We start from the raw sequence: 27,556 nt of genomic DNA, 5'->3' as shown, positions 1-27,556 counted from the left end.
AGCTCAACAGCATGCAGAATGCAAACGAGAACTGTGGAGTACCTAGAAGAAACAATCCCCATGCTTTTGCGGCAGCTTTGAATATTAAAAGGACAATACGACCCAGCAAGTAACTGGAACTTTCTTAACTGGAATTAGCTCATACTTTTATTTGCATTGAAAGAAAAATCTAGGAGCAGAACAGATTATACACCAACAAAATTAATTCCATTCCATCCCCAGAAAAAAATCACATACTCTCATCCCCTCCTGTACCTCAGCCGCTTGCCTGCCCCACGTGGCACATGCTTCCATCTCTTCTCCTTACCCACTTATAGCACCTCTAAAAGGCAAACTGGAGTTTTACTCTATTGGACATAGGAAAATAACTGCAGTGACAACCACACCCCAAAAACAACAGTTACCTCTGCTCATCACGCACCAGAGTCACTGCAGAGGCAGCTCGGGTCGAGACGTCCTGCACTGCGCACTGCATTTCAACCTGAACAAAGGAAAGACACAGGCAGAAGATAAACATTCAGCTGCCAGTAGTAGTAGCACCCATCCCTCAACAACATAAGCGACCCCAGCTTTACTTTTACCCTTTCAAAACAGCACTCCACTTGCCTCTGGACCTGCAAATTAGGTCCAAGCTTGAAAGGAGCGGCCACCATCATCCACAACACCTGGGAACACAAAAGGACAAAACGACACTGTGCTTGCAAGCACCCACCTGCCACGCTGCTCCTCTATCCCAAACAGTCTCACCTCAGACCCTCACAGGGAAACACCTGAGCGTCTTCACTTCGCTTCGGATAAGGCATGACCAGGCTGGCAACACTCACCTTCCCTCAGAGCTCCATCACACGAGGATATCCCTTCCCTGTCCACGACTGCACACAAAGCACCTGCAGAGACAAGGGAAAAGCACACTCTGAGGCACCTCACAGCCACAGCGTACCTGCTGCAATGCCTCTCTCTTCCCAGCTCCGGTACTTCAGCTGCTCACCACCTCTAACTCAGATTCTTCACTCACAGCACCACAGCAAAATCTGCCCAGGCCACACAACACACACTACACAGGCTACATTGCCTAAGACACACAAGCTGGAACGTTCCCACCCAACAATCAGTCGCATCACACAGGAAGGCTGCCGTACTCTCCGAGAAACCAAACCTACCAGTCCTGAGGAGCTCCCCACCTCCTCCTGCCAACCACACTCAGCAAACACACTATCTACTGCTCAGAAAAACAGAAAGTTAAAACATACACACACAAAAAACAACTGAGCTCCACAAATGCCAAAAAGACATGCACACACAGCAGCCTCGGCAGGGGTAATCAAACTTACCCTTTGCAGATGAAAGAGGTGACTCTGATACAACCCTGCTCAGTCTCTTGGCAATGCTGCATCTACCCTGCCAAGCCACATGTAGCATGAAATGCAGCTGGTTTTAGTCCTCTGGAAAATTACAGAAGTAGGTCTATGCATCTAGAGAATAAATTTAGCTCAAAAACAGAAGAGCAACCCACCACACCAAAAAACAGTGAGCCAGAAACCTCTATTAAACATCCCTCTCCTAAGTGAATTCCAAGCACTTAAAAATTCTAGAAATCTATAAACTCCAGCCTGCCTAGAGAACCCTGCAACTGACTAAAGGAAAAACAAAGCACTTACCCCAAGGAGCAGCCCAGGCAGAAGGAGCTCTCTGATAGCATGCCTGGGGCTCATATACCATTCGGCCCCGCCCAGCACCCAAACCCAATCACCTGGAAAAGGGGAGGGGCAAAGCACAAGGAAGTAGAAAGAAAGGAGCAGCAGCAGCTGTTTTTTATTTTTTTCATTACTATTTTATTTTATTTTAAGATCTGCTTTACTTGAAAAACATGCAGAGAGCAGACAGGTGACCTGTGGTGTTTCTAGAAGCAACAATCCCCATGCTTTTGCTGCAGTTTTTAACATTGAAAGGACGACACGACCAGGCCAGTAACTGGAACTTTTTCAAATAGAATTAAGTCAAACAGGTTCATCATCACTTGCAAAAACAGAGAACCAGCATTCACTAGCACGCCAGCCCTGATACCCACCTCTTGGGCAACGCTCACTACTACTGATGCAACATGCTACTGTGCAATACCTCTCTGTTCAAAACTCCTTTACCTCAGCTGCTCAGTAGCTCCACAGGACAAATGGGCCCGGGCGGCGCCGCGCCGAAATGGGCCCGGGCGGCGCCGCGCCGAAATGGGCCCGGGCGGCGCCGCGCCGAAATGGGCCCGGGCGGCGCCGCGCCGAAATGGGCCCGGGCGGCGCCGCGCCGAAATGGGCCCGGGCGGCGCCGCGCCGAAATGGGCCCGGGCGGCGCCGCGCCGAAATGGGCCCGGGCGGCGCCGCGCCGAAATGGGCCCGGGCGGCGCCGCGCCGAAATGGGCCCGGGCGGCGCCGCGCCGAAATGGGCCCGGGCGGACTTATTCTGCAGAGAGGAAGAAGGTGAGCCTGCTCACTCTCCAGGCACTACTGCACTTATGCGGTCAAGAGACATTACCCCACTGTTTCCCAAAAACAACTACCTGGAAACACCTAATAAACATACTTCTAATATGTCAATTCAAGGACATCAAGACTAAAAGGCTGCAAGGTCTAAACACTCGACAGACAGAAAACACACAGGCAAAACCTCCAGAAATATAACAAACTGTCCCTAAACTTGAAACAGACTACCCCTTACGTGCCCACTGCTGCCATTTTCAGATACACGCTCACACAGGCAGCCTCCATCATACATTTCTCCTAAACCCTGCTGCATCACTTTGACAGCGAGGTTATGACTTTGATAAGATTTGACATAGATTTAAAGGCTCACAGAAAGCCCCGTAATTCTGCAAAAATCAGAAGGGACCCAGAACCACAGAGCAAACACACAAAGTAACATCACCATACTATCCGTAAAACTGCCATAACAACTACTCACCTGAGGAAGAGCTGCGTGCAATACAGGCGCCTACTACTAGATTCCTTTACTATGACGGATCCTACCAGTTTTCACCTCAAAAAGATAGGAGTACCGGTTTCGACTTCAAAATGCATCAGTCCATAGAATCTGACCCACCTAAAGAACCCTCCAAAAGACTGAAGGAAAAACAAAGCACTTATCCAAAAGTGCAGCCCAGGCAGAAGGAGCTCTCTGATGGCATACCTTCAACTCAGTTACCATTAGGTCCCACCTGGAACCTGAAGCCAATCACCTGGGAAAGTGCAGGGGGAAAGCATAAAAAAAGCAGAAAGAGGAGCAGCAGCAGCTGTGGTTTTATTAACTTCCTTATAAGGCTTAGCTCAACAGCATGCAGAGTGCAGACAGGAGAACTGGGGTGTTTCTAGAAACAAAAATCCCCATGCTTTTGCTGCAGCTTTGAATACTGAAAGGACAATACTACCATGCAAGTAAATGAAGCTTTTTCAGCCGGATTTAGCGCAGACTTGTATTTACGCAGGAAGAAAACTCTAGGAGCAGAACAGATTATGCGCCAAAGAAGAATTCAATTCCATTCCACTCACAGGAAAAATCACTTACTTCAGTAGGCTATCTGAAAACCAAAAGGCTATGCTCACGGGTCAAAACACACTACAGGACACTGGGGCCAGGCCCTCCACTGCACCAAATTAAAACCCATCCCTACACTCACCAAGGTACAAGCCCAACCCAAACACAGAAACAGCATTTCAGCCTCAACACAGTTTTCAGAACTGCTGGAAATCAAGCTTCATACTCAGCGAGGCGTGCTCAGGCTACACAAGACAGGGCTTTGGGCACCTCCTTGCCTACCAAAGAAGACAGCCATCAGCACCCGCTTTGTTCCGATTCTGAAGACTAACATCACAGCCCACGTTGCCTGGGACACCTGATAAACAGAAGAGAAAGCGGCCATACCGTTTTCAAGCCATCCCTGCACGTGTCGCTCCTTGATCATCCGCAACCTCTTCTCAAATCCTCAACCGCTTCTGTGGAGAGCCTGCCATGGCACCTGCAAAGCAAGACCCTTCGCACTCACCTCGTGCTACTTGGCAGTTCTGCTCCAATCCAGCTCACAACCAGCCCGCCCTTCTCGTGCTGCTCTTCAGAGTGCAGCTTGGCCCCACTCAGCCTGTGCGAGACACCTGCAAAAGAGAAACAAAAGCATAGGCTGAAGCAGCATCCAAAGCCACAGCACAGCTGGGACAGTTACTCTCATCTGCTCCCTCACCTCGGCGCCCTCACCTGCCCTCGAGGAAGATGCTTCCATCTGCTCTCTTAGGCCAGCTACAACACCCCTGAAATATAAACAGGGTTTTTACTGTACTTGGTGTAGTTAAGTGACTGCAGTGAAAACTGCACCACTAAATTACCTTCTATAGCTGTTCATTACTCACCTTGCCAAAAGCAGCTCTGGTCGTCAAGTCCCGTGTCGTACACTGTGTTTCAGCTTTAACAAATGAAAACAGTCACAAGAGAATCAATCATTCAGCTGCTAGCATTAGCACCCATCGCTCAACAACACAAAGGGACCCCATTTACAATATTATCGTTTCAAAACAGAAGCCCCCATACCTCAGCACCTCAGAAGTAGATCAAGCCAGTCACCGAGCTGCCTACCGAGTGCTGAACAGTTCCAGAAGGAGCTCTTTCCTGTGACAGGTTCCTCCAAAGGTTTACGCTCTACTGGGGACAGCATAGAAATAAAAATAAAAGTTTCAAAACCCCATATCTGTAAGCTTTCAAGATTCGACAGACCTCCTCAAGCACACCGTTCCAGTGCTATGCGAGCAGCTGCTCGCAAGCAGCTCAAATCTCCCACGCCCAACATCTGCCAAACACCACAGAGATGACTGTGCCAGCTGCCCTTCAGTACGTGCCCAGAGGCAGACCGGATGTCTTCGCCAAAACAGTCCAGACAATGTATTAGTACACCCATGCAATGCCATGTTAGCTGTCATCACTAACTGCCAGGCAGGACAGCTCCAGACCAAACACATACACACACAGGCACACCACAAACACTACAAACAAAACACACAACACATGGCGCAAGAAAAAGTGACCCCCAAAAGGAAAGCCCTATGGCAACAGCAAGTCAGATACAGGTGCTCTGCACCAGACCCTACCAGAGACTCAAATGTCACGACACGCGACTGGAAGCAGCTTCCAGAACTGGGATGATGGAGGCCTAAAAAGCCTGCCTTCAAGACAAGAGACCGGAAGGATGGGGACTGAAAACCCCCTAAGAACACACTTAGGAATTCGATTCCCAAGCAAGAGCTCCTGACGTGGCCCAGATGACTTCTGCAAGAGTGAGGATGGAAACAGACGCGATCTCAAACCGAATATGATGCACAAGACCTGAAACAGATCTGCAGTTCAAGCAGCGACTGCAAGACAAGAAGTGCTCGAATCAGAATCACGATGACAAAACAAGCATTGAGGCCCTTCAGCACCGCTACCGAGTCCCCTGTCTAGTCAGTCCGGTGTAAAAAGTTAGGAGGATATCAAGACCTGAGAAGCACAGAACAGACGTTGTAGAAGCAACACTACAAGACAGACGAACAGAAGGAAACTGTCCTGCCTGGCGCACGCACTCACACTACAAAATAATCCTGCCTCTTCTATTAGCCTGGTGACCCAGCCACAAGCACCCTGAACGTGACCCAGCCTCAACCACCCTCACAGTGGCACCAAGTATATTCAGCCAGCAGGCACCACGCTGCTCTGGCTCCCAGCTCTCATTAGCCACCCCAGATATGCAAATACCAGGCGCCCCCCAACTTAGCTCTCAGGCTGCTGCATGGTAAAGTTCCTCCGCCTCAAGAAATGCACAGGCACCGTTTGTCATCTTAGTCAACTGAAGGCTCATCATCAGCTGCAAAAACAGAGAAAGAGCATTCACTAGCACGCTGGCCACGATGCCCACCTTCTCCACGATGCTGACTACTGCTGATGCAACATACAGTTCTGCTCACCTCTTCCTCTCCGAATCCAAGCTCCAACAGTGCAGCCAGTATCATCCACACCACCTGGGAAAACAAAGGGATTAAATGTTCGTTGCATTCAGAACAAGTCTACCAATGGTGTTTTATTTTGTTCTTCATTTGTGTGTGTGTGTTTGGTTTTTTTTTTTTTGTTTACCTGTTTCTTTTTTTTGGGGGGGATCTGCTTTAGCTCAACAGAATGCAGAGTGCAGATGAGACCTGAGGTGTTTCTAAAAGCAACAATCCCCATGCTTTCGCTGAAGCTTTGAATATTAAAAGGACAATACGACCCAGCAAGTAACTGAAACTTTCTTAACTGGAATTAGCTCAAATTTTATTATTTTTTTTAAACTTAGAAAGAAAAATCCAAGAGCAGAACAGATTATACACCAACAAAATCAATTCCATTCCATCCCCAGAAAAAAATCACATACTCTCATCCCCTCCTGTACCTCAGCCGCTTGCCTGCCCCACGTGGCACATGCTTCCATCTCTTCTCCTTACCCACTTATAGCACCTCTAAAAGGCAAACTGGAGTTTTACTCTATTGGATGTAGGAAAATAACTGCAGTGACAACCGCACCCCAAAAACAACAGTTACCTCTGCTCATCACACACCAGAGTCACTGCAGAGGCAGCTTGGGTCGAGACGTCCTGCACTGCGCACTGCACGCTGCATTTCAGCCTGAACAAAGGAAAGACACAGGCAGAAGATAAACATTCAGCTGCCAGCAGTAGCACCCGTTCCTCAACAACATAAGCAACCCCAGCTTTACTTTTATCCTTTCAAAACAGCACTCCACTTGCCTCTGGACCTGCAAATTAGGTCCAAGCTTGAAAGGAGCGGCCAGCATCACCCACGCCACCTGGGAACACAAAAGGATACAATGACCGCGGTGCTTGCAAGCACCCACCTGCCACACTGCTCCTCTATCCCAATCAGCCTCACCTCGGACCCTCACAGGGAAACACCTGAGCGTCTTCCCTTTGCTTCGGATAAGGCATGACCAGGCTGACACCTCTCACCTTCCCTCAGAGCTTCCTGACATGAAGATTTCCCTTCCCTCTCCACAATTGCACAAAGCACCTGCAGAGACAAGAGAAATGCACACTCTGAGGCGCCTCACAGCCACAGCGTACCTGCTGCAAGACCTCTCTCTTCCCAGCTCCGGTACTTCAGCTGCTCACCAGCTCTGAGATTGTTCACTCACAAGACCACAGCAAGCTGCACCCGGGCCACACAACACACACTACACAAGCTACATTGCTTAAGACATATGAGCTGGAACGTTCCCACCCAACAATCAGTCGCATCACACAGGAAGGATGCCGCACACTCCTAGAAACCAAACCTACCAGTCCTGAGCAGCTCCCCACCTCCTCCTGCCAACCACGCTCAGCACACACACTATTTACTGCTCAGAAAAACAGAAAGTTAAAACATACACACAAAAAAAACCAACCGAGCTCCACAAATGCCAAAAAGACATGCACACACAGCAGCCTCGGCAGGGGTAGTCGCAGACTTACCCTTTGCAGATGAAAGAGGTGACTCTGATACAACTCTGCTCAGTGTCTTGGTAACGCCGCATCTACGCTGCCAAGCCATATGTAGCATTCAATCAAGCTGGTTTTAGTCCTCAGAAGAGTTACACAAGTGGGTTCATACATCTAGAGATTAAAACATAGCTCAAAAACAGAAGAGTATCCCACCATCCCAAAAAAAACAGTGAGCCAGCAGCCCCTACTAAACATCCCGCTACTGAGTGAATTCCAAGCACTTAAAATCCAGAAATCCATAGGCTCCAGTCTGCCTAGAGAACCCTGCAACTGACTGAAGGAAAACCAAAGCACTTACCCCAAAGAGCAGCCCAAGCACAAGGAGCTCTCTGATAGCATGCCTGGGGCTCATATACCATTCGGCCCCGCCCAGCACTCAAACCCAATCACCTGGGAAAGGGGAGGGGCAAAGCACAAGAAAGTAGGAAGAGAGCAAAAGAAGCAGCTGTGGTTTTTTTTTTTTCCTTTGTTTTTTAAAATCTGGTTTATCTCAAAAACATTCCGAGAGCAGACAAGAGACCTGTGGTGTTTCTAGAAGCAAAACTCCCCTTTTGCTTTTGCTGCAGCTTTTAATGTTGAACTGATAATGTCACCAAGCAAGTAACTGAAACTTCTTCAACTGGAATTAGTTTACACACGCTCACCGTCATCTGCAAACACAGAGAACCAGCATTCACTAGCCCTAACCCTAACCCCAACCCTCACCCTAAGCTCTAACCCTAGCCCCAGCCCTAGTCCCCGAGAACTGCATTTCCCGGTGTGCTCTGGGCACCCAACATGGCCTCCCGGAAGTCCGGAGTCCCAGAACTACATTTCCCGGTATGCTCTGGGCACCCAACATGGCCTCCCGGAAGTTCGGAGTCCCAGAACTACATTTCCCGGTATGCTCTGGGCACCCAACATGGCCTCCCGGAAGTCCGGAGTCCCAGAACTACATTTCCCGGCACGCTCTGGGCACTCAACGCAGCCTACTGGAAGCCTTGTGCCGGAAAACTACACCTACCAGCATTCCCTGGGCAGCCGGCATGGCCAATCAGAGGCCGAGTTGTCGAGAACTCCATTTAACAGCACTCCCTGTAACCCTAGCCCTTACCGCCCTTACACAAAAAAGCCGCAAGCCCTAACCCTAAAAATCCTCGAAACCCCTACAGACCTAAGCCAAACTATCCACCACACTAAACCCCTGAAGTCCTATGCCTAAAAGCCCTAACCCAAACACTTAAGACGCTCAAATCCCACACCCTAAAAATTAAGATGCTCAAATCCCAAACCCCAAAAAATAGGACGCTCAAATCCCAAACCCCCTTCCGAAAAAGAAAATAAGAAAAATAAATCAAACAAAACAAAAACAACAAAAGGGGTAGACCTGGTGGCATCTGCCCTATAACCCTGCAAAAATCATGAGGGACATAGAACAACAAAGCAAACACACAAAATAACATTGACATCCTATCCATAAAAGTGCTATAACAATTAATCACCTCCAAAGAGCTTCATGCAATAAATGCACGTACTACTAGATTGGTTTCCTCTAAAATATCGTACAAGACTCTGACCCACGAAAAGAACCCTGCATGTAGCTAACAGAAGAATAAACAAAGCACCGACCCCAAAGAGCAGCCCACGCAGAAGGAGCTCTCTGATAGAACGCCTAGGGCTCGTATAACATTTGGCCCGGCCCAGCACCCAAACCCAATCACCTGGGAAAGAGGAGGGGGCAAAGCACAAGAAAGAGAGCAGGAGCAGCAGCTGTGTTCTTTTATTTATTTTTTTATTTATTTGTCACCTATCCCTAGTTTACAGCATGCGGAGTGCAGACAAAAGAACTGCGGTGTTTCTAGAAGCAAAATTTACCCTATTTTTGCCTCAGCTTTGAACATAGAAAGGACAATACAACCAAGAAAGTAAATGAAATATTTTCAACGGGAATTAGCACGGACCTTTCATTTACATATGAAGAAAAATCTAGGAGCGTAGGAAATTACACATCAAAAAAAAAAAAAGACGTAATAAGCAACGCGCGTGCACAGACCCTGGCCGCCTGCAGTACTCGTTTTCCACCAGCAGGTGGCAGCAGAGGGGCGCCCTCGGGCGTCACCGGGCATGAGCTTCCCCCGGCCGCCTGCAGTACCCGTTTTTCCACCAGCAGGTGGCGGCAGAGGGGCGCCCTCGGGCGTCACCAGGCACGAGCTCCCCCCGGCCGCCTGCAGTACCCCTTTTCCACCAGCAGGTGGCGGCAGAGGGGCGCCCTCGGGCGTCACCGGGCATGAGCTCCCCTCGGCCGCCTGCAGTACCCCTTTTCCACCAGCAGGTGGCGGCAGAGGGGTGCCTTCGGGCGTCACCGGGCATGAGCTCCCCTCGGCCGCCTGCAGTACCCCTTTTCCACCAGCAGGTGGCGGCAGAGGGGCGCCCTCGGGCGTCACCGGGCATGAGCTCCCCTCGGCCGCCTGCAGTACCCCTTTTCCACCAGCAGGTGGCGGCAGAGGGGCGCCTTCGGGCGTCACCGGGCATGAGCTCCCCTCGGCCGCCTGCAGTACTCGTTTTCCACCAGCAGGTGGCGGCAGAGGGGCGCCCTCGGGCGGCACCGGGCATGAGCTCCCCTCGGCCGCCTGCAGTACCCCTTTTCCACCAGCAGGTGGCGGCAGAGTAGCGCCCTCGGGCGTCACCGGGCATGAGCTCCCCTCGGCCGCCTGCAGTACTCGTTTTCCACCAGCAGGTGGCGGCAGAGGGGCGCCCTCGGGCGTCACCGGGCATGAGCTCCCCTCGGCCGCCTGCAGTACCCCTTTTCCACCAGCAGGTGGCGGCAGAGGGGCGCCCTCGGGCGTCACCGGGCATGAGCTCCCCTCGGCCGCCTGCAGTACCCCTTTTCCACCAGCAGGTGGCGGCAGAGGGGCGCCCTCGGGCGTCACCGGGCATGAGCTCCCCTCGGCCGCCTGCAGTACCCCTTTTCCACCAGCAGGTGGCGGCAGAGGGGCGCCCTCGGGCGTCACCGGGCATGAGCTCCCCTCGGCCGCCTGCAGTACCCTTTTTCCACCAGCAGGTGGCGGCAGAGGGGCGCCCTCGGGCGTCACCGGGCATGAGCTCCCCTCGGCCTCCTGCAGTACCCCTTTTCCACCAGCAGGTGGCGGCAGAGGGGCGCCCTCGGGCAGCACCGGGCATGAGCTCCCCTCGGCCGCCTGCAGTACTCGTTTTCCACCAGCAGGTGGCGGCAGAGGGGCGCCCTCGGGCGTCACCGGGCATGAGCTCCCCTCGGCCGCCTGCAGTACCCCTTTTCCACCAGCAGGTGGCGGCAGAGGGGCGCCCTCGGGCGTCACCGGGCATGAGCTCCCCCCGGCCGCCTGCAGTACCCCTTTTCCACCAGCAGGGGGCGGCCTAACCCTAACCCTAACCTAACCCGAACCCCAACTCCAACCCCAACACTAACCCTAACGGCGTCCCCCCGTCAACCGCACCCTGCACACTTGGTTCCCCCCTCATTTTAGTTCCCCCGGTGCGCCCCGCAAAAGTGTCCCCCCAGAACCCGCACCCCGCACACTTGGTTCCCCCCTCCTTTTGGTTCCCCCTGGTGCGCCCCGCAAATTTGTCCCCCCGGAACCCGAACCCCGCACACTTGGTTCCCCCCTCATTTTGGTTCCCCCCCCCGGTGCGCCCCGCAAATGTGTCCCCCCGGAACCCGAACCCCGCACACTTGGTTCCCCCCTCACTTTGGTTCCCCCCCCCCCGGTGCACCTGGCAAGTGTGTCCCCCCGGAACCCGCACCCCGCACACTTGGTTCCTCCCTCATTTTGGTTCCCCCCCCCCTTGGGGTCCCCCCAAGCCCCATGGACCCCCCCCCCTTGGTGCCCCACCCCCCGTCCTACCCGTGCCCGCAGCAGCCGCTCGCGCTCCGCCAGCGCCTCCCGCACCCGACGCTGTATCTCGGCCAGGTGGAGGCAGGCGCTGGGGGGGGGGGAATAAATTGGGGGGGGTCTGGGGGCGCATTTAGGGGGCGGAGGGGACTGGTTCTCACCTGTAGAACTCGGCGTCGAGCCCCCCCGGGGGCAGCTGCAGGGCCAGGATGCCTGGGGGGGTGCGGGGTGGACATGTTAGCAACGGGCATGAGCTCCCCTCGGCCGCCTGCAGTACCCGTTTTCCACCAGCAGGTGGCGGCAGAGCAGCGCCCTCGGGCGTCACCGGGCATGAGCTCCCCTCGGCCGCCTGCAGTTCCCCTTTTCCACCAGCAGGTGGCGGCAGAGGGGCGCCCTCGGGCGGCACAGGGCATGAGCTCCCCTCGGCCGCCTGCAGTACCACTTTTCCACCAGCAGGTGGCGGCAGAGGGGCGCCCTCGGGCGTCACCGGGCATGAGCTCCCCTCGGCCGCCTGCAGTACCCCTTTTCCACCAGCAGGTGGCGGCAGAGGGGCGCCCTCGGACGTCACCGGGCATGAGCTCCCCTCGGCCGCCTGCAGTACCCCTTTTCCACCAGCAGGTGGCGGCAGAGGGGCGCCCTCGGGCGTCACCGGGCATGAGCTCCCCTCGGCCGCCTGCAGTACCACTTTTCCACCAGCAGGTGGCGGCAGAGGGGCGCCCTCGGGCGTCACCGAGCATGAGCTCCCCTCGGCCGCCTGCAGTACTCGTATTCCACCAGCAGGTGGCGGCAGAGGGGCGCCTTCGGGCGTCACCGGGCATGAGCTCCCCTCGGCCGCCTGCAGTACCCCTTTTCCACCAGCAGGTGGCGGCAGAGGGGCGCCCTCGGGCGACACCGGGCATGAGCTCCCCTCGGCCGCCTGCAGTACCCCTTTTCCAACAGCAGGTGGCGGCAGAGGGGCGCCCTCGGGCAGAACCGGGCATGAGCTCCCCTCGGCCGCCTGCAGTACCCCTTTTCCACCAGCAGGTGGCGGCAGAGGGGCGCCCTCGGGCGTCACCGGGCATGAGCTCCCCTCGGCCGCCTGCAGTACTCGTTTTCCACCAGCAGGTGGCGGCAGAGGGGCGCCCTCGGGCGTCACCGGGAATGAGCTCCCCTTGGCCGCCTGCAGTACCCCTTTTCCACCAGCAGGTGTCGGCACAGGGGCGCCCTCGGGCGTCACCGGGCATGAGCTCCCCTCGGCCGCCTGCAGTACCCCTTTTCCACCAGCAGGTGGCGGCAGAGGGGCGCCCTCGGGCGTCACCGGGCATGAGCTCCCCTCGGCCGCCTGCAGTACCCCTTTTCCACCAGCAGGTGGCGGCAGAGGGGCGCCCTCGGGCGGCACCGGGCATGAGCTCCCCTCGGCCGCCTGCAGTACCCCTTTTCCACCAGCAGGTGGCGGCAGAGGGGCGCCCTCGGGCGTCAGCGGGCATGAGCTCCCCTCGGCCGCCTGCAGTACCCCTTTTCCACCAGCAGGTGGCGGCAGAGGGGCGCCCTCGGGCGTCACCGGGCATGAGCTCCCCTCGGCCGCCTGCAGTACCCCTTTTCCACCAGCAGGTGGCGGCAGAGGGGCGCCCTCGGGCGTCAACCGGGCATGAGCTCCCCTCGGCCGCCTGCAGTACCCCTTTTCCACCAGCAGGTGGCGGCAGAGGGGCGCCCTCGGGCGTCACCGGGCATGAGCTCCCCTCGGCCGCCTGCAGTACCCCTTTTCCACCAGCAGGTGGCGGCAGAGGGGCGCCTTCGGGCGTCACCGGGCATGAGCTCCCCTCGGCCGCCTGCAGTACTCGTTTTCCACCAGCAGGTGGCGGCAGAGGGGCGCCCTCGGGCGTCACCGGGCATGAGCTCCCCCCGGCCGCCTGCAGTACCCGTTTTCCACCAGCAGGGGGCGGCCTAACCCTAACCCTAACCTAACCCGAACCCCAACTCCAACCCCAACCCTAACCCTAATGGCGTCCCCCCGTCAACCGCACCCTGCACACTTGGTTCCCCCCTCATTTTAGTTCCCCCGGTGCGCCCCGCAAAAGTGTCCCCCCAGAACCCGCACCCCGCACACTTGGTTCCCCCCTCCTTTTGGTTCCCCCTGTTGCGCCCCGCAAATTTGTCCTTCCGGAACCCGAACCCCGCACACTTGGTTCCCCCCTCACTTTGGTTCCCCCCCCCGGTGCACCTGGCAAGTGTGTCCCCCCGGAACCCGCAACCCGCACACTTGGTTCCTCCCTCATTTTGGTTCCCCCCCCCCTTGGGGTCCCCCCAAGCCCCATGGACCCCCCCCCCTTGGTGCCCCACCCCCCGTCCTACCCGTGCCCGCAGCAGCCGCTCGCGCTCCGCCAGCGCCTCCCGCACCCGACGCTGTATCTCGGCCAGGTGGAGGCAGGCGCTGGGGGGGGGGAATAAATTGGGGGGGGTCTGGGGGCGCATTTAGGGGGCGGAGGGGACTGGTTCTCACCTGTAGAACTCGGCGTCGAGCCCCCCCGGGGGCAGCTGCAGGGCCAGGATGCCTGGGGGGGTGCGGGGTGGACATGTTAGCAACGGGCATGAGCTCCCCTCGGCCGCCTGCAGTACCCGTTTTCCACCAGCAGGTGGCGGCAGAGCAGCGCCCTCGGGCGTCACCGGGCATGAGCTCCCCTCGGCCGCCTGCAGTTCCCCTTTTCCACCAGCAGGTGGCGGCAGAGGGGCGCCCTCGGGCGGCACAGGGCATGAGCTCCACTCGGCCGCCTACAGTACCCCTTTTCCACCAGCAGGTGGCGGCAGAGGGGCGCCCTCGGGCGTCACCGGGCATGAGCTCCCCTCGGCCGCCTGCAGTACCCCTTTTCCACCAGCAGGTGGCGGCAGAGGGGCGCCCTCGGACGTCACCGGGCATGAGCTCCCCTCGGCCGCCTGCAGTACCCCTTTTCCACCAGCAGGTGGCGGCAGAGGGGCGCCCTCGGGCGGCACAGGGCATGAGCTCCCCTCGGCCGCCTGCAGTACCCCTTTTCCACCAGCAGGTGGCGGCAGAGGGGCGCCCTCGGGCGTCACCGGGCATGAGCTCCTCTCGGCCGCCTGCAGTACCCCTTTTCCACCAGCAGGTGGCGGCAGAGGGGCGCCCTCGGGCGTCACCGGGCATGAGCTCCCCTCGGCCGCCTGCAGTACCCCTTTTCCACCAGCAGGTGGCGGCAGAGGGGCGCCCTCGGGCGTCACCGAGCATGAGCTCCCCTCGGCCGCCTGCAGTACCCCTTTTCCACCAGCAGGTGGCGGCAGAGGGGCGCCCTCGGGCATCACCGGGCATGAGCTCCCCTCGGCCGCCTGCAGTACCCCTTTTCCACCAGCAGGTGGCGGCAGAGGGGCGCCCTCGGGCGGCACCGGGCATGAGCTCCCCTCGGCCGCCTGCAGTACCCCTTTTCCACCAGCAGGTGGCGGCAGAGGGGCGCCCTCGGGCGGCACCGGGCATGAGCTCCCCTCGGCCGCCTGCAGTACCCCTTTTCCACCAGCAGGTGGCGGCAGAGGGGCGCCCTCGGGCGGCACCGGGCATGAGCTCCCCTCGGCCGCCTGCAGTACCCCTTTTCCACCAGCAGGTGGCGGCAGAGGGGCGCCCTCGGGCGTCACCGGGCATGAGCTCCCCCCGGCCGCCTGCAGTACCCCTTTTCCACCAGCAGGGGGCGGCCTAACCCTAACCCTAACCTAACCCGAACCCCAACTCCAACCCCAACACTAACCCTAACGGCGTCCCCCCGTCAACCGCACCCTGCACACTTGGTTCCCCCCTCATTTTAGTTCCCCCGGTGCGCCCCGCAAAAGTGTCCCCCCAGAACCCGCACCCCGCACACTTGGTTCCCCCCTCCTTTTGGTTCCCCCTGGTGCGCCCCGCAAATTTGTCCCCCCGGAACCCGAACCCCGCACACTTGGTTCCCCCCTCATTTTGGTTCCCCCCCCCGGTGCGCCCCGCAAATGTGTCCCCCCGGAACCCGAACCCCGCACACTTGGTTCCCCCCTCACTTTGGTTCCCCCCCCCCCGGTGCACCTGGCAAGTGTGTCCCCCCGGAACCCGCACCCCGCACACTTGGTTCCTCCCTCATTTTGGTTCCCCCCCCCCTTGGGGTCCCCCCAAGCCCCATGGACCCCCCCCCCTTGGTGCCCCACCCCCCGTCCTACCCGTGCCCGCAGCAGCCGCTCGCGCTCCGCCAGCGCCTCCCGCACCCGACGCTGTATCTCGGCCAGGTGGAGGCAGGCGCTGGGGGGGGGGGAATAAATTGGGGGGGGTCTGGGGGCGCATTTAGGGGGCGGAGGGGACTGGTTCTCACCTGTAGAACTCGGCGTCGAGCCCCCCCGGGGGCAGCTGCAGGGCCAGGATGCCTGGGGGGGTGCGGGGTGGACATGTTAGCAACGGGCATGAGCTCCCCTCGGCCGCCTGCAGTACCCGTTTTCCACCAGCAGGTGGCGGCAGAGCAGCGCCCTCGGGCGTCACCGGGCATGAGCTCCCCTCGGCCGCCTGCAGTTCCCCTTTTCCACCAGCAGGTGGCGGCAGAGGGGCGCCCTCGGGCGGCACAGGGCATGAGCTCCCCTCGGCCGCCTGCAGTACCACTTTTCCACCAGCAGGTGGCGGCAGAGGGGCGCCCTCGGGCGTCACCGGGCATGAGCTCCCCTCGGCCGCCTGCAGTACCCCTTTTCCACCAGCAGGTGGCGGCAGAGGGGCGCCCTCGGACGTCACCGGGCATGAGCTCCCCTCGGCCGCCTGCAGTACCCCTTTTCCACCAGCAGGTGGCGGCAGAGGGGCGCCCTCGGGCGTCACCGGGCATGAGCTCCCCTCGGCCGCCTGCAGTACCCCTTTTCCACCAGCAGGTGGCGGCAGAGGGGCGCCCTCGGGCGTCACCGAGCATGAGCTCCCCTCGGCCGCCTGCAGTACTCGTATTCCACCAGCAGGTGGCGGCAGAGGGGCGCCTTCGGGCGTCACCGGGCATGAGCTCCCCTCGGCCGCCTGCAGTACCCCTTTTCCACCAGCAGGTGGCGGCAGAGGGGCGCCCTCGGGCGACACCGGGCATGAGCTCCCCTCGGCCGCCTGCAGTACCCCTTTTCCAACAGCAGGTGGCGGCAGAGGGGCGCCCTCGGGCAGAACCGGGCATGAGCTCCACTCGGCCGCCTGCAGTACCCGTTTTCCACCAGCAGGTGGCGGCAGAGGGGCGCCCTCGGGCGTCACCGGGCATGAGCTCCCCTCGGCCGCCTGCAGTACTCGTTTTCCACCAGCAGGTGGCGGCAGAGGGGCGCCCTCGGGCGTCACCGGGAATGAGCTCCCCTTGGCCGCCTGCAGTACCACTTTTCCACCAGCAGGTGTCGGCACAGGGGCGCCCTCGGGCGTCACCGGGCATGAGCTCCCCTCGGCCGCCTGCAGTACCCCTTTTCCACCAGCAGGTGGCGGCAGAGCAGCGCCCTCGGGCGTCACCGGGCATGAGCTCCCCTCGGCCGCCTGCAGTTCCCCTTTTCCACCAGCAGGTGGCGGCAAAGGGGCGCCCTCGGGCGGCACAGGGCATGAGCTCCCCTCGGCCGCCTACAGTACCCCTTTTCCACCAGCAGGTGGCGGCAGAGGGGCGCCCTCGGGCGTCACCGGGCATGAGCTCCCCTCGGCCGCCTGCAGTACCCCTTTTCCACCAGCAGGTGGCGGCAGAGGGGCGCCCTCGGGCGTCACCGGGCATGAGCTCCCCTCGGCCGCCTGCAGTACCCCTTTTCCACCAGCAGGTGGCGGCAGAGGGGCGCCCTCGGGCGTCACCGGGCATGAGCTCGCCTCGGCCGCCTGCAGTACCCCTTTTCCACCAGCAGGTGGCGGCAGAGGGGCGCCCTCGGGCGTCACCGGGCATGAGCTCCCCTCGGCCGCCTGCAGTACCCCTTTTCCACCAGCAGGTGGCGGCAGAGGGGCGCCCTCGGGCGGCACCGGGCATGAGCTCCCCTCGGCCGCCTGCAGTACCCCTTTTCCACCAGCAGGTGGCGGCAGAGGGGCGCCCTCGGGCGTCACCGGGCATGAGCTCCCCTCGGCCGCCTGCAGTACCCCTTTTCCACCAGCAGGTGGCGGCAGAGGGGCGCCCTCGGGCGTCACCGGGCATGAGCTCCCCTCGGCCGCCTGCAGTACCCCTTTTCCACCAGCAGGTGGCGGCAGAGGGGCGCCCTCGGGCGTCACCGGGCATGAGCTCCCCTCGGCCGCCTGCAGTACCCCTTTTCCACCAGCAGGTGGCGGCAGAGGGGCGCCCTCGGGCGGCACCGGGCATGAGCTCCCCTCGGCCGCCTGCAGTACCCCTTTTCCACCAGCAGGTGGCGGCAGAGGGGCGCCCTCGGACGTCACCGGGCATGAGCTCCCCTCGGCCGCCTGCAGTACCCCTTTTCCACCAGCAGGTGGCGGCAGAGGTGCGCCCTCGGGCGTCACCGGGCATGAGCTCCCCTCGGCCGCCTGCAGTACCCCTTTTCTACCAGCAGGTGGCGGCAGAGGGGCGCCCTCGGGCGTCACCGGGCATGAGCTCCCCCCGGCCGCCTGCAGTACCCCTTTTCCACCAGCAGGGGGCGGCAGAGGGGCGCCCTCGGGCGTCACCGGGCATGAGCTCCCCTCGGCCGCCTGCAGTACCCCTTTTCCACCAGCAGGTGGCGGCAGAGGGGCGCCCTCGGGCGGCACCGGGCATGAGCTCCCCTCGGCCGCCTGCAGTACCCCTTTTCCACCAGCAGGTGGCGGCAGAGGGGCGCCCTCGGGCGGCACCGGGCATGAGCTCCCCTCGGCCGCCTGCAGTACCCCTTTTCCACCAGCAGGTGGCGGCAGAGGGGCGCCCTCGGACGTCACCGGGCATGAGCTCCCCTCGGCCGCCTGCAGTACCCCTTTTCCACCAGCAGGTGGCGGCAGAGGGGCGCCCTCGGACGTCACCGGGCATGAGCTCCCCTCGGCCGCCTGCAGTACCCCTTTTCCACCAGCAGGTGGCGGCAGAGGGGCGCCCTCGGGCGACACCGGGCATGAGCTCCCCTCGGCCGCCTGCAGTACCCCTTTTCCAACAGCAGGTGGCGGCAGAGGGGCGCCCTCGGGCGTCACCGGGCATGAGCTCCCCTCGGCCGCCTGCAGTACCCGTTTTCCACCAGCAGGTGGCGGCAGAGGGGCGCCCTCGGGCGTCACCGGGCATGAGCTCCCCTCGGCCGCCTGCAGTACTCGTTTTCCACCAGCAGGTGGCGGCAGAGGGGCGCCCTCGGGCGTCACCGGGAATGAGCTCCCCTTGGCCGCCTGCAGTACCCCTTTTCCACCAGCAGGTGTCGGCACAGGGGCGCCCTCGGGCGTCACCGGGCATGAGCTCCCCTCGGCCGCCTGCAGTACCCCTTTTCCACCAGCAGGTGGCGGCAGAGGGGCGCCCTCGGGCGTCACCGGGCATGAGCTCCCCTCGGCCGCCTGCAGTACCCCTTTTCCACCAGCAGGTGGCGGCAGAGGGGCGCCCTCGGGCGGCACCGGGCATGAGCTCCCCTCGGCCGCCTGCAGTACCCCTTTTCCACCAGCAGGTGGCGGCAGAGGGGCGCCCTCGGGCGTCACCGGGCATGAGCTCCCCTCGGCCGCCTGCAGTACCCCTTTTCCACCAGCAGGTGGCGGCAGAGGGGCGCCCTCGGGCGTCACCGGGCATGAGCTCCCCTCGGCCGCCTGCAGTACCCCTTTTCCACCAGCAGGTGGCGGCAGAGGGGCGCCCTCGGGCGTCAACCGGGCATGAGCTCCCCTCGGCCGCCTGCAGTACCCCTTTTCCACCAGCAGGTGGCGGCAGAGGGGCGCCCTCGGGCGTCACCGGGCATGAGCTCCCCTCGGCCGCCTGCAGTACCCCTTTTCCACCAGCAGGTGGCGGCAGAGGGGCGCCTTCGGGCGTCACCGGGCATGAGCTCCCCTCGGCCGCCTGCAGTACTCGTTTTCCACCAGCAGGTGGCGGCAGAGGGGCGCCCTCGGGCGTCACCGGGCATGAGCTCCCCCCGGCCGCCTGCAGTACCCCTTTTCCACCAGCAGGGGGCGGCCTAACCCTAACCCTAACCTAACCCGAACCCCAACTCCAACCCCAACCCTAACCCTAATGGCGTCCCCCCGTCAACCGCACCCTGCACACTTGGTTCCCCCCTCATTTTAGTTCCCCCGGTGCGCCCCGCAAAAGTGTCCCCCCAGAACCCGCACCCCGCACACTTGGTTCCCCCCTCCTTTTGGTTCCCCCTGGTGCGCCCCGCAAACTTGTCCCCCCGGAACCCGAACCCCGCACACTTGGTTCCCCCCTCACTTTGGTTCCCCCCCCCGGTGCACCTGGCAAGTGTGTCCCCCCGGAACCCGCAACCCGCACACTTGGTTCCTCCCTCATTTTGGTTCCCCCCCCCCTTGGGATCCCCCCAAGCCCCATGGACCCCCCCCCCTTGGTGCCCCACCCCCCGTCCTACCCGTGCCCGCAGCAGCCGCTCGCGCTCCGCCAGCGCCTCCCGCACCCGACGCTGTATCTCGGCCAGGTGGAGGCAGGCGCTGGGGGGGGTGAATAAATTGGGGGGGGTCTGGGGGCGCATTTAGGGGGCGGAGGGGACTGGTTCTCACCTGTAGAACTCGGCGTCGAGCCCCCCCGGGGGCAGCTGCAGGGCCAGGATGCCTGGGGGGGTGCGGGGTGGACATGTTAGCAACGGGCATGAGCTCCCCTCGGCCGCCTGCAGTACCCGTTTTCCACCAGCAGGTGGCGGCAGAGCAGCGCCCTCGGGCGTCACCGGGCATGAGCTCCCCTCGGCCGCCTGCAGTTCCCCTTTTCCACCAGCAGGTGGCGGCAGAGGGGCGCCCTCGGGCGGCACAGGGCATGAGCTCCACTCGGCCGCCTACAGTACCCCTTTTCCACCAGCAGGTGGCGGCAGAGGGGCGCCCTCGGGCGTCACCGGGCATGAGCTCCCCTCGGCCGCCTGCAGTACCCCTTTTCCACCAGCAGGTGGCGGCAGAGGGGCGCCCTCGGACGTCACCGGGCATGAGCTCCCCTCGGCCGCCTGCAGTACCCCTTTTCCACCAGCAGGTGGCGGCAGAGGGGCGCCCTCGGGCGTCACCGGGCATGAGCTCCCCTCGGCCGCCTGCAGTACCCCTTTTCCACCAGCAGGTGGCGGCAGAGGGGCGCCCTCGGGCGTCACCGGGCATGAGCTCCTCTCGGCCGCCTGCAGTACCCCTTTTCCACCAGCAGGTGGCGGCAGAGGGGCGCCCTCGGGCGGCACCGGGCATGAGCTCCCCTCGGCCGCCTGCAGTACCCCTTTTCCACCAGCAGGTGGCGGCAGAGGGGCGCCCTCGGGCGTCACCGAGCATGAGCTCCCCTCGGCCGCCTGCAGTACCCCTTTTCCACCAGCAGGTGGCGGCAGAGGGGCGCCCTCGGGCATCACCGGGCATGAGCTCCCCTCGGCCGCCTGCAGTACCCCTTTTCCACCAGCAGGTGGCGGCAGAGGGGCGCCCTCGGGCGGCACCGGGCATGAGCTCCCCTCGGCCGCCTGCAGTACCCCTTTTCCACCAGCAGGTGGCGGCAGAGGGGCGCCCTCGGGCGGCACCGGGCATGAGCTCCCCTCGGCCGCCTGCAGTACCCCTTTTCCACCAGCAGGTGGCGGCAGAGGGGCGCCCTCGGGCGGCACCGGGCATGAGCTCCCCTCGGCCGCCTGCAGTACCCCTTTTCCACCAGCAGGTGGCGGCAGAGGGGCGCCCTCGGGCGTCACCGGGCATGAGCTCCCCCCGGCCGCCTGCAGTACCCCTTTTCCACCAGCAGGGGGCGGCCTAACCCTAACCCTAACCTAACCCGAACCCCAACTCCAACCCCAACACTAACCCTAACGGCGTCCCCCCGTCAACCGCACCCTGCACACTTGGTTCCCCCCTCATTTTAGTTCCCCTGGTGCGCCCCGCAAAAGTGTCCCCCCAGAACCCGCACCCCGCACACTTGGTTCCCCCCTCCTTTTGGTTCCCCCTGGTGCGCCCTGCAAATTTGTCCCCCCGGAACCCGAACCCCGCACACTTGGTTCCCCCCTCATTTTGGTTCCCCCCCCCGGTGCGCCCCGCAAATGTGTCCCCCCGGAACCCGAACCCCGCACACTTGGTTCCCCCCTCACTTTGGTTCCCCCCCCCCCGGTGCACCTGGCAAGTGTGTCCCCCCGGAACCCGCACCCCGCACACTTGGTTCCTCCCTCATTTTGGTTCCCCCCCCCCTTGGGGTCCCCCCAAGCCCCATGGACCCCCCCCCCTTGGTGCCCCACCCCCCGTCCTACCCGTGCCCGCAGCAGCCGCTCGCGCTCCGCCAGCGCCTCCCGCACCCGACGCTGTATCTCGGCCAGGTGGAGGCAGGCGCTGGGGGGGGGGAATAAATTGGGGGGGGTCTGGGGGCGCATTTAGGGGGCGGAGGGGACTGGTTCTCACCTGTAGAACTCGGCGTCGAGCCCCCCCGGGGGCAGCTGCAGGGCCAGGATGCCTGGGGGGGTGCGGGGTGGACATGTTAGCAACGGGCATGAGCTCCCCTCGGCCGCCTGCAGTACCCGTTTTCCACCAGCAGGTGGCGGCAGAGCAGCGCCCTCGGGCGTCACCGGGCATGAGCTCCCCTCGGCCGCCTGCAGTTCCCCTTTTCCACCAGCAGGTGGCGGCAGAGGGGCGCCCTCGGGCGGCACAGGGCATGAGCTCCCCTCGGCCGCCTGCAGTACCCCTTTTCCACCAGCAGGTGGCGGCAGAGGGGCGCCCTCGGGCGTCACCGGGCATGAGCTCCCCTCGGCCGCCTGCAGTACCCCTTTTCCACCAGCAGGTGGCGGCAGAGGGGCGCCCTCGGGCGTCACCGGGCATGAGCTCCCCTCGGCCGCCTGCAGTTCCCCTTTTCCACCAGCAGGTGGCGGCAGAGGGGCGCCCTCGGGCGGCACAGGGCATGAGCTCCCCTCGGCCGCCTGCAGTACCCCTTTTCCACCAGCAGGTGGCGGCAGAGGGGCGCCCTCGGGCGTCACCGAGCATGAGCTCCCCTCGGCCGCCTGCAGTACTCGTATTCCACCAGCAGGTGGCGGCAGAGGGGCGCCTTCGGGCGTCACCGGGCATGAGCTCCCCTCGGCCGCCTGCAGTACCCCTTTTCCACCAGCAGGTGGCGGCAGAGGGGCGCCCTCGGGCGACACCGGGCATGAGCTCCCCTCGGCCGCCTGCAGTACCCCTTTTCCAACAGCAGGTGGCGGCAGAGGGGCGCCCTCGGGCGTCACCGGGCATGAGCTCCCCTCGGCCGCCTGCAGTACCCCATTTCCACCAGCAGGTGGCGGCAGAGGGGCGCCCTCGGGCGTCACCGGGCATGAGCTCCCCTCGGCCGCCTGCAGTACTCGTTTTCCACCAGCAGGTGGCGGCAGAGGGGCGCCCTCGGGCGTCACCGGGAATGAGCTCCCCTTGGCCGCCTGCAGTACCCCTTTTCCACCAGCAGGTGGCGGCAGAGGGGCGCCCTCGGGCGTCACCGGGCATGAGCTCCCCTCGGCCGCCTGCAGTTCCCCTTTTCCACCAGCAGGTGGCGGCAGAGGGGCGCCCTCGGGCGGCACAGGGCATGAGCTCCCCTCGGCCGCCTGCAGTACCCCTTTTCCACCAGCAGGTGGCGGCAGAGGGGCGCCCTCGGGCGTCACCGAGCATGAGCTCCCCTCGGCCGCCTGCAGTACTCGTATTCCACCAGCAGGTGGCGGCAGAGGGGCGCCTTCGGGCGTCACCGGGCATGAGCTCCCCTCGGCCGCCTGCAGTACCCCTTTTCCACCAGCAGGTGGCGGCAGAGGGGCGCCCTCGGGCGACACCGGGCATGAGCTCCCCTCGGCCGCCTGCAGTACCCCTTTTCCAACAGCAGGTGGCGGCAGAGGGGCGCCCTCGGGCGTCACCGGGCATGAGCTCCCCTCGGCCGCCTGCAGTACCCCATTTCCACCAGCAGGTGGCGGCAGAGGGGCGCCCTCGGGCGTCACCGGGCATGAGCTCCCCTCGGCCGCCTGCAGTACTCGTTTTCCACCAGCAGGTGGCGGCAGAGGGGCGCCCTCGGGCGTCACCGGGAATGAGCTCCCCTTGGCCGCCTGCAGTACCCCTTTTCCACCAGCAGGTGGCGGCAGAGGGGCGCCCTCGGGCGTCACCGGGCATGAGCTCCCCTCGGCCGCCTGCAGTACTCGTTTTCCACCAGCAGGTGGCGGCAGAGGGGCGCCCTCGGGCGTCACCAGGAATGAGCTCCCCTTGGCCGCCTGCAGTACCCCTTTTCCACCAGCAGGTGGCGGCAGAGGGGCGCCCTCGGGCGTCACCGGGCATGAGCTCCCCTCGGCCGCCTGCAGTACTCGTTTTCCACCAGCAGGTGGCGGCAGAGGGGCGCCCTCGGGCGTCACCGGGAATGAGCTCCCCTTGGCCGCCTGCAGTACCCCTTTTCCACCAGCAGGTGTCGGCACAGGGGCGCCCTCGGGCGTCACCGGGCATGAGCTCCCCTCGGCCGCCTGCAGTACCCCTTTTCCACCAGCAGGTGGCGGCAGAGGGGCGCCCTCGGGCGTCACCGGGCATGAGCTCCCCTCGGCCGCCTGCAGTACCCCTTTTCCACCAGCAGGTGGCGGCAGAGGGGCGCCCTCGGGCGTCACCGGGCATGAGCTCCCCTCGGCCGCCTGCAGTACCCCTTTTCCACCAGCAGGTGGCGGCAGAGGGGCGCCCTCGGGCGTCAACCGGGCATGAGCTCCCCTCGGCCGCCTGCAGTACCCCTTTTCCACCAGCAGGTGGCGGCAGAGGGGCGCCCTCGGGCGTCACCGGGCATGAGCTCCCCTCGGCCGCCTGCAGTACCCCTTTTCCACCAGCAGGTGGCGGCAGAGGGGCGCCTTCGGGCGTCACCGGGCATGAGCTCCCCTCGGCCGCCTGCAGTACTCGTTTTCCACCAGCAGGTGGCGGCAGAGGGGCGCCCTCGGGCGTCACCGGGCATGAGCTCCCCCCGGCCGCCTGCAGTACCCCTTTTCCACCAGCAGGGGGCGGCCTAACCCTAACCCTAACCTAACCCGAACCCCAACTCCAACCCCAACCCTAACCCTAATGGCGTCCCCCCGTCAACCGCACCCTGCACACTTGGTTCCCCCCTCATTTTAGTTCCCCCGGTGCGCCCCGCAAAAGTGTCCCCCCAGAACCCGCACCCCGCACACTTGGTTCCCCCCTCCTTTTGGTTCCCCCTGGTGCGCCCCGCAAACTTGTCCCCCCGGAACCCGAACCCCGCACACTTGGTTCCCCCCTCACTTTGGTTCCCCCCCCCGGTGCACCTGGCAAGTGTGTCCCCCCGGAACCCGCAACCCGCACACTTGGTTCCTCCCTCATTTTGGTTCCCCCCCCCCTTGGGATCCCCCCAAGCCCCATGGACCCCCCCCCCTTGGTGCCCCACCCCCCGTCCTACCCGTGCCCGCAGCAGCCGCTCGCGCTCCGCCAGCGCCTCCCGCACCCGACGCTGTATCTCGGCCAGGTGGAGGCAGGCGCTGGGGGGGGTGAATAAATTGGGGGGGGTCTGGGGGCGCATTTAGGGGGCGGAGGGGACTGGTTCTCACCTGTAGAACTCGGCGTCGAGCCCCCCCGGGGGCAGCTGCAGGGCCAGGATGCCTGGGGGGGTGCGGGGTGGACATGTTAGCAACGGGCATGAGCTCCCCTCGGCCGCCTGCAGTACCCGTTTTCCACCAGCAGGTGGCGGCAGAGCAGCGCCCTCGGGCGTCACCGGGCATGAGCTCCCCTCGGCCGCCTGCAGTTCCCCTTTTCCACCAGCAGGTGGCGGCAGAGGGGCGCCCTCGGGCGTCAACCGGGCATGAGCTCCCCTCGGCCGCCTACAGTACCCCTTTTCCACCAGCAGGTGGCGGCAGAGGGGCGCCCTCGGGCGTCACCGGGCATGAGCTCCCCTCGGCCGCCTGCAGTACCCCTTTTCCACCAGCAGGTGGCGGCAGAGGGGCGCCCTCGGACGTCACCGGGCATGAGCTCCCCTCGGCCGCCTGCAGTACCCCTTTTCCACCAGCAGGTGGCGGCAGAGGGGCGCCCTCGGGCGGCACAGGGCATGAGCTCCCCTCGGCCGCCTGCAGTACCCCTTTTCCACCAGCAGGTGGCGGCAGAGGGGCGCCCTCGGGCGTCACCGGGCATGAGCTCCTCTCGGCCGCCTGCAGTACCCCTTTTCCACCAGCAGGTGGCGGCAGAGGGGCGCCCTCGGGCGGCACCGGGCATGAGCTCCCCTCGGCCGCCTGCAGTACCCCTTTTCCACCAGCAGGTGGCGGCAGAGGGGCGCCCTCGGGCGTCACCGAGCATGAGCTCCCCTCGGCCGCCTGCAGTACCCCTTTTCCACCAGCAGGTGGCGGCAGAGGGGCGCCCTCGGGCATCACCGGGCATGAGCTCCCCTCGGCCGCCTGCAGTACCCCTTTTCCACCAGCAGGTGGCGGCAGAGGGGCGCCCTCGGGCGGCACCGGGCATGAGCTCCCCTCGGCCGCCTGCAGTACCCCTTTTCCACCAGCAGGTGGCGGCAGAGGGGCGCCCTCGGGCGGCACCGGGCATGAGCTCCCCTCGGCCGCCTGCAGTACCCCTTTTCCACCAGCAGGTGGCGGCAGAGGGGCGCCCTCGGGCGGCACCGGGCATGAGCTCCCCTCGGCCGCCTGCAGTACCCCTTTTCCACCAGCAGGTGGCGGCAGAGGGGCGCCCTCGGGCGTCACCGGGCATGAGCTCCCCCCGGCCGCCTGCAGTACCCCTTTTCCACCAGCAGGGGGCGGCCTAACCCTAACCCTAACCTAACCCGAACCCCAACTCCAACCCCAACACTAACCCTAACGGCGTCCCCCCGTCAACCGCACCCTGCACACTTGGTTCCCCCCTCATTTTAGTTCCCCTGGTGCGCCCCGCAAAAGTGTCCCCCCAGAACCCGCACCCCGCACACTTGGTTCCCCCCTCCTTTTGGTTCCCCCTGGTGCGCCCTGCAAATCTGTCCCCCCGGAACCCGAACCCCGCACACTTGGTTCCCCCCTCATTTTGGTTCCCCCCCCCGGTGCGCCCCGCAAATGTGTCCCCCCGGAACCCGAACCCCGCACACTTGGTTCCCCCCTCACTTTGGTTCCCCCCCCCCCGGTGCACCTGGCAAGTGTGTCCCCCCGGAACCCGCACCCCGCACACTTGGTTCCTCCCTCATTTTGGTTCCCCCCCCCCTTGGGGTCCCCCCAAGCCCCATGGACCCCCCCCCCTTGGTGCCCCACCCCCCGTCCTACCCGTGCCCGCAGCAGCCGCTCGCGCTCCGCCAGCGCCTCCCGCACCCGACGCTGCATCTCGGCCAGGTGGAGGCAGGCGCTGGGGGGGGGGAATAAATTGGGGGGGGTCTGGGGGCGCATTTAGGGGGCGGAGGGGACTGGTTCTCACCTGTAGAACTCGGCGTCGAGCCCCCCCGGGGGCAGCTGCAGGGCCAGGATGCCTGGGGGGGTGCGGGGTGGACATGTTAGCAACGGGCATGAGCTCCCCTCGGCCGCCTGCAGTACCCGTTTTCCACCAGCAGGTGGCGGCAGAGCAGCGCCCTCGGGCGTCACCGGGCATGAGCTCCCCTCGGCCGCCTGCAGTTCCCCTTTTCCACCAGCAGGTGGCGGCAGAGGGGCGCCCTCGGGCGGCACAGGGCATGAGCTCCCCTCGGCCGCCTGCAGTACCCCTTTTCCACCAGCAGGTGGCGGCAGAGGGGCGCCCTCGGGCGTCACCGGGCATGAGCTCCCCTCGGCCGCCTGCAGTACCCCTTTTCCACCAGCAGGTGGCGGCAGAGGGGCGCCCTCGGGCGTCACCGGGCATGAGCTCCCCTCGGCCGCCTGCAGTTCCCCTTTTCCACCAGCAGGTGGCGGCAGAGGGGCGCCCTCGGGCGGCACAGGGCATGAGCTCCCCTCGGCCGCCTGCAGTACCCCTTTTCCACCAGCAGGTGGCGGCAGAGGGGCGCCCTCGGGCGTCACCGAGCATGAGCTCCCCTCGGCCGCCTGCAGTACTCGTATTCCACCAGCAGGTGGCGGCAGAGGGGCGCCTTCGGGCGCCACCGGGCATGAGCTCCCCTCGGCCGCCTGCAGTACCCCTTTTCCACCAGCAGGTGGCGGCAGAGGGGCGCCCTCGGGCGACACCGGGCATGAGCTCCCCTCGGCCGCCTGCAGTACCCCTTTTCCAACAGCAGGTGGCGGCAGAGGGGCGCCCTCGGGCGG

General features: G+C 63.2%; 2 long non-coding RNA genes across 2 annotated transcripts; both read right to left on the bottom strand.

The window, feature by feature from the left end:
- Positions 1–468: 468 nt before the first annotated feature.
- LOC137859918 (uncharacterized) lies at positions 469–1,748 on the bottom strand. Its single transcript, XR_011098660.1, has 3 exons — positions 1,332–1,748; positions 825–887; positions 469–665 (listed from the first exon to the last, which is right to left on the bottom strand). It is a non-coding gene; the product is annotated as an uncharacterized lncRNA (long non-coding RNA).
- Positions 1,749–3,443: 1,695 nt separating this feature from the next.
- On the bottom strand, positions 3,444–8,382 carry LOC137859884 (uncharacterized). Its single transcript, XR_011098626.1, has 4 exons — positions 7,509–8,382; positions 4,609–4,674; positions 4,386–4,438; positions 3,444–4,000 (listed from the first exon to the last, which is right to left on the bottom strand). It is a non-coding gene; the product is annotated as an uncharacterized lncRNA (long non-coding RNA).
- Positions 8,383–27,556: the final 19,174 nt, after the last annotated feature.

The sequence above is a fragment of the Anas acuta genome, chromosome 7 (assembly GCF_963932015.1).
Source record: "Anas acuta chromosome 7, bAnaAcu1.1, whole genome shotgun sequence".
NCBI classification, from domain to species: Eukaryota; Metazoa; Chordata; class Aves; order Anseriformes; family Anatidae; genus Anas; species Anas acuta.
This window is presented reverse-complemented; position numbering and strand designations above follow the sequence as displayed.